Source organism: Eschrichtius robustus, chromosome 19 (assembly GCF_028021215.1).
Source record: "Eschrichtius robustus isolate mEscRob2 chromosome 19, mEscRob2.pri, whole genome shotgun sequence".
NCBI lineage: Eukaryota > Metazoa > Chordata > Mammalia > Artiodactyla > Eschrichtiidae > Eschrichtius > Eschrichtius robustus.
The window spans coordinates 35,605,337-35,611,336 of NC_090842.1; positions in this window are offsets into that span (position 1 = coordinate 35,605,337).

The window sequence follows — 6,000 nt, forward strand, 5'->3', positions numbered from 1 at the left end:
ATAAAACTTTAATTCTGAGTATGTTAACTAGACATATCATTTCACAATATATAAAAATGTGGAATCATTACACTGTACACCTAAACTAATTTAATGTTATATGTCAATTATATCTCAATTTTTAAAAAACCTTAATTTTGAAAGCTGAAATTTGAATTTCATATAATTTTCACATCATGAAATATCACTTTTCTTTTTTTTTCTTTCCCACTTAAAAATGTAAAAACCATGCTTAACTCCTGGGCTATACTGAAAATAGGCCATGAGCTGGATTTAGCCCATGCGCCGTAGTTTTCAGACTCCTGTTCCAGGGTAACAATAGGCATGGAATCAATAGAAACATGAAAATTTTGGATAGTGGCCAGCGCTAAAAAGATAATCAGTCTTTATACTCAGGATGGGGAGGGTCCTGATTTAGTTAAGGTGGAAGGCTCTATGAGGAAGTGAAATTTGGGCCGAAGTCAGAATGATCAGATAAAACCAAATATTCCAAGTTCTGGGCAAAAGGAGGATCCACTCAAAGGCAGGCTCAAAGCCTGGACGTGTTAAGGGCAGAAAGAAGACCAGTGTGTGCCTGGAGCATATGATTTGAAAGGGAATTGGCTGGAAAAGAGAAGAAAAGACCCAGAGAAGTAGTGAAAGCTTGAGTTTATAAAGAGACTACATGTGATTAATTCAATATCTACGGAAGTGGCCTTGGTTTGATTGAAGGAAAATATTTGAAAAGGGATTCACTATGTAAATAGCTTTTGTGATTTCTTTTTCTATGTACAGACAAAAGGAGGGCAAGTATTAAAGCATGCTGAAATGCTCAATCAGTGTCAGCTTTTATCATCTCCAACTCTGATGAGTCTTCTTCTCCCTCAGAGGATGGGACCAACCTGAGTTCTCCAGGACCTCCAGGCAAGGACGGTGCGTGACTTCTTGCATTAGTAGGTGGTTATTAATAGGTCGTTTCCCACTTATCACAGTGGAAACGCTGAACTCTGGAGCCAGAGCCCGCTAGCACCCGGTTTTGCTAATGCCTGCCTTGGCTCTTGGGTGGTGTCACCAAAATAGGGTGATCAGAGAGATTTGAGCAAAATGTCAGCTTCCAAAGTTGTGGGGCGGGGGGAGGTATTCTGGCATTTGATGCTCTTAGTGATGACATGGGACCTAATCCCCTTTCCTGTTGATCTCTCTCGCTGATCTTGCCGCTTTGGTGAGAAAGAGAATGAAATGTTTCAGAAAGAAATTATAATTTAAAAAAGCTGTTGCAAAAAGCTTTTCTACACATCCCTGGGTTGCAGAATAGGGTGGAGGGGATAACTCCAGGCTTGGGCAATTATACCAGCTGAACCTCTAGATTCTGAGAGTTGAAATATCTGGAATCCCACCTCTCCTCACGTTTATACTCACACACACACACGTGCACACACACTTACACACACACACACACACACCCCTCCCGTAATTCCAAACTAAGCAGTTTCCACAGCCATCCCCAGTTTAACTTGAGCTTCATCAATTAAATAAGTACTTCTTTTTTTGCCATTCTGCAGCTGTTGCCATCTGCCTCATTTCAATCAATTAACTTTTACTTAATAACAGTAAGTTTCTTAATGCCGCAGCATTGGACCAATTGTACAGTAAATTGTGAGTGTGAAGGAGACGAATCCCTCTCAGTTGCCTTTCTGGGGAGCAAAGCCATTGTCAGAGCCACATCTTCCCAGGAATCTCCGCACGGAGCGAGGTAAGGATGGCTGAAGGGCCTGGAAGGTGACTCGAGCCCAGGGCCGGGCAACCTGATAATCCCCTGGCTGCACGGCACCCAACTCAGGAGCCAGGGCAGGAGATTGGAGTGGTTTGCTATGTAGACAGAGTGGGTGTTTCACTGGAGGAGGGGGACAGCAAGGTTGATTTCCAGACTGAGCACTGGAGAGACAAAGGGAAATGTGGGGGCTTGGGCAGAAGGTGAGGGAGGAGGGGAAGGCCTGCGGGGACCACAGGGGAAGCGTGTTAAAGGTTCAGGGGAAGAATGGGGAGCTCCTCCCCAGCCCACAGCCTCCAGTCAGTCTGCAGACACGGCCTGGTCCTCAAGTTGGCAAAGCACAAGGTTTTAGACTTCAATCTAAATGCCGCCCACAGTCTGTGAGGTCCATGGAGTCCAGCGCTGCCCACCTGCCGGCCTTTCCTCGCGTGGCTCTCACGCTCGCTCCGGCTGCTCTGGCCACACTGCCCTTGGAGAGGCTCTGCGAACACTCCCAGCGAACCCCACCTCAGGGGATAGCCTTCACCGTGTGTCCCCCGCCTCAGTGTTCTTCCTCCGTGGCTGGCTCTCCCTCCTCACCCTGACCCTGCTCAGCCTTCCAGGAGCATTCCCTCAGCAACATGTCTAACATTGTCTTCTCATGTCTTTATTCGTAACCAAAATATCACTTCCCATCCAATTTGTCTATATGCTTAGCGTGTGACACGGTGCCCAGCATACAGTAGGTGCTCAATAAATGTTTGTTGTGTGAATAGATGGAACTCCTCAGGCTGGCGTCTGGGCCTTTAGTGGTAACCACCCTCCTGCTTCCTGGCCTCATCTCCAAGGACTTCACTGCGTGCCTTTGCCCTCTGACTGAAGAGACCTCCTTGCCCTCCCTGCATGTGCTGCAAGGCCTGCTGTGCCTGCACCATCCCTGCGTGAAATACCCACCAATACCCCCACCCCATGCTTGAGCTTCTCCTCCTCCAGGAAGCCTTCCTTGACCACACCAACCTCCAGCAATCGTTTCTTCCTCTGAGTTTGAGCACCATGGACTCTCTATCCCATCAGAATTACTCAGGAACCTTCCAGCAGTCCAGATCCCAGCACCCTGTCCTAGATTTGGATTCAGGAAGCCAGGGTGGGTCTGGGACACATATTTAAAGCTCTCCTGGTGGTCCTGACTGTCCATCAGGTTTGCGACTCTGGTCTGGTGGTTCTACTTGGCTTCCAGCTCATTCGGACTCTCCCAATGAGACAATGATCAGCTGAAAGGTTGGCAATGTCATTCGTTCCCTCCCCAGTATCCGGCACATTCAAGCAAACAGGAAGCGCTCCAATGATGCCACTTAAGGAAACACAGCAGGAGCCTCCTTAGTGTGGAGTAGAGTGCTGGGCACAGCGCTGTCAGGAGACAAAACTGGTGTTAGGAGTCAAGCAGACTTGGGGCTGAGTCCTGGCCTTGACACTTACCCCCGGGTAACTTTGGGCCCCCAGCTTCACTGCCTGAGCTCTATGTCTTTCACTGTAGAGTGGGGACCTCATGGGTTTGTGGCAAAGACTCTTAGTGCCATCTCTCAAGGGTAGAGCGTGGCATAGTGCCCGGCATGCAGTAAGTGCCCAATGAATGGTTGCTACTCTTTTGTTACTAAAGCAAGGTTTGCAAAGAGGCAGGGGGCTCTGCCCCGCTCCGTGCGTGACCAGAGCTGACTCAGCAGCAACACGGGAACTGTGTTGTAACTGCCCAGCCCTTCCACCTCCCCACTCCCCTCCCCTCCAATCCCAACTCAAGTCAGGGGTCTACTCAGGCAGCTGCATTTCCCCCCAGGCGTCCACTCCCACCCTACCTGTCAATCATGCCACGTGGCCACACACCCCTCCAACCCCCGCCCGAGAAGCCTGGCCGTGCAGCAACTTCACAGCACGCACAGGGTCCACACATGCTCGCCCTGCCGCCTGGCATGCAGGCCCGTGGGCTGCCATGGCGCGGTGCCCACTCCCAGGCACAGTGAGGCCAGTGCACGGCCCGGCAGATGGCAGCAGGGTGGGGGCCAGGAGAGAAGTGAGAGCTCCTGCTGGTGCTTGAGGTGAGGAGTGGGGTGGAGGCATCGGCAGGGGGAGGGAAGGAAGCTTGGCAGGCAGGCCAGAGATGCGGTAATGGCTTGTTTCTGTGGAGTGGACTCCTTCACTGCAGTTCCTTGCTGGGTTTTCCCGGAGTCCTGTCTCAACCCAACCCTGGTCGTGACATCAAGGCCATCGGCTGATGAATTGAGGCCTGCAGATAAGGACGATTCTGGGATTGAGAGTCCAGGGATGCTGTATTCCTCTGCTTCCAGATCTGAAATCCATCCTCATCTCAGTTCAATCCAGACAAATTCAACAACGATTTCGGGAGTGTCTGCTCCAGCCCCAGCCCCAAGAACCAGCATGGTGTCCTGGCAGAGGGCTGAACTGAAGTCAGGGCACTTGGGGCTGGTCCCAGCCCTGCCGCTGGACCATCATGTCTTAGCCCCAGAGCCTTGGCTGATGCATCGGGTGATGAGGTGGGGGTCACGGTGACAGTGATGATAAGACGTGCATGGCCTTGACAAACTATAGGGTGCTTTAGAGACAGTGGGCTCGGTCACACATCCTTGAGGAGAGAAGCAGGAGAGACAAATGTCTGACTGGCATCTCTGGTTTGAGGAGGAGTGGTGTGCCATGTGGGTAGAGCTGGGGAAGCTCCAAAAAGGAAGGAGAGAACTTTTACAGAGACTGCTTCACAAGGTGGTCATGAACTTGGACTCCAGAGTCAGACACACCTGTGTCTTCAGTTCTGGCTCTGCCATGTGTCAGCTGTGAGACTCTTAGAAACTCAACTGACTTCTCTGGATATCACTGCCTTCATCTGAGAAATGGGATCAGAGTAGTTCTTATTCCTAGTGTCCTGAGGATTTCATGAGATTCGCAAGCACAGGGTCTGGGACACAGTCAGATGCTGGTTTCTCTACGATCATTCCAAAAGGACAACAGAAATCAAGAACTTACCTCCTTTAAGAAACCTTCTTAATACTTAACACAGTCCATTAAACATAACCAATAACTATGGCTAATATTTATGGAGCGTTAGTCCACGCTAGGTGTTTTTAGAATTCACTGAGGCATTTAAGCCCCACAATACCTGGACAGAGTGGGTACACTATTATTCGCCTTTTACAGATGAGAAAAAAATGGAGCCCAAGTTATGTAACATACTCAAGACTGTGTCATTAGAATTTTGCCCGTGGAGATTTGAGCACAGCCCATCGAAGTTTCTCCATCCGTCACCACCTCATTGCACTGCCCCCAGAGACCGTTCCTAGGCATCCCTCACCTAACCCCCGGAAACTAGCAGTGGAGCGGGTTTCTCTGGGGAACTGGCACTGGGCAGTCCTGGCCCCCAAGGACTTCAGAGAAGACGGAGGAGAGGCCAGTGCTCCCCTCTCCCCGTGGTCTACACGGCCGGCATGGTCTGGCCCTGGCTGACTTCTACAACCTCTGCTCTTCTCCGTGGCTCCCTCCAGCCCCTCTGGCCTCCTTGCTGTTGCCCAAACTCTCCAAGTTCCTTCTTAGCCAGTACCTTCCTGGCAGGTTTGTCCTTGCTGTCCCTTCTACCTGGGATATTTCCCCTGGTCTTCACGAGGCTGCTCAGCATTTAGCTCTCAATCCAAGTGCAACCCTTCAGAGATGCCTTCCCTGACCCCGCCCCATGCCACTGTGTCCCTCAGATCTGAAATGATCTTGCTGGCCTGTTCCCTTGGAGACAAGGGTCCTTGACATGTTGACCAAGTATGTGCTCTCCAGCACTGAGGGCAGTGCCCGTCACTAAATAGGTGCTCAATTAAACCTTGTCAGTTGCTATCCTCAACACCAAGGCATGGAGGAAACCAGGGTTGGGGAGAATGTGCCCCGCACCTGGCCCAGAGCAGGCTCCCCTGGAGGAGCTCTGGGGCTGCCAGAGAAGGGCACCTACGCCAGAAGAAAGCTGCTCTCGGGCTTCCATTTCCCCCTCTGATGCTGCAGCACAAAGTCTGGGTCAGCATGACCTGCTGGAGGGAGATAAGGAACACCTCTGGCAGCCAACTCTCTTCAGATGCCTGAGCCCCCATCCTCCTCTCTGGTCTGAGCAGGCACAGCAGGGAGGCCATTGGGCACCATCTGATGCTCCAACCTAAGCACCATCTCCAAGCCCAGGAAACTTTCTCCTGTGAGGCCCTTTTGTCAGAATTATGTGCTGGCTATGTTGGAAG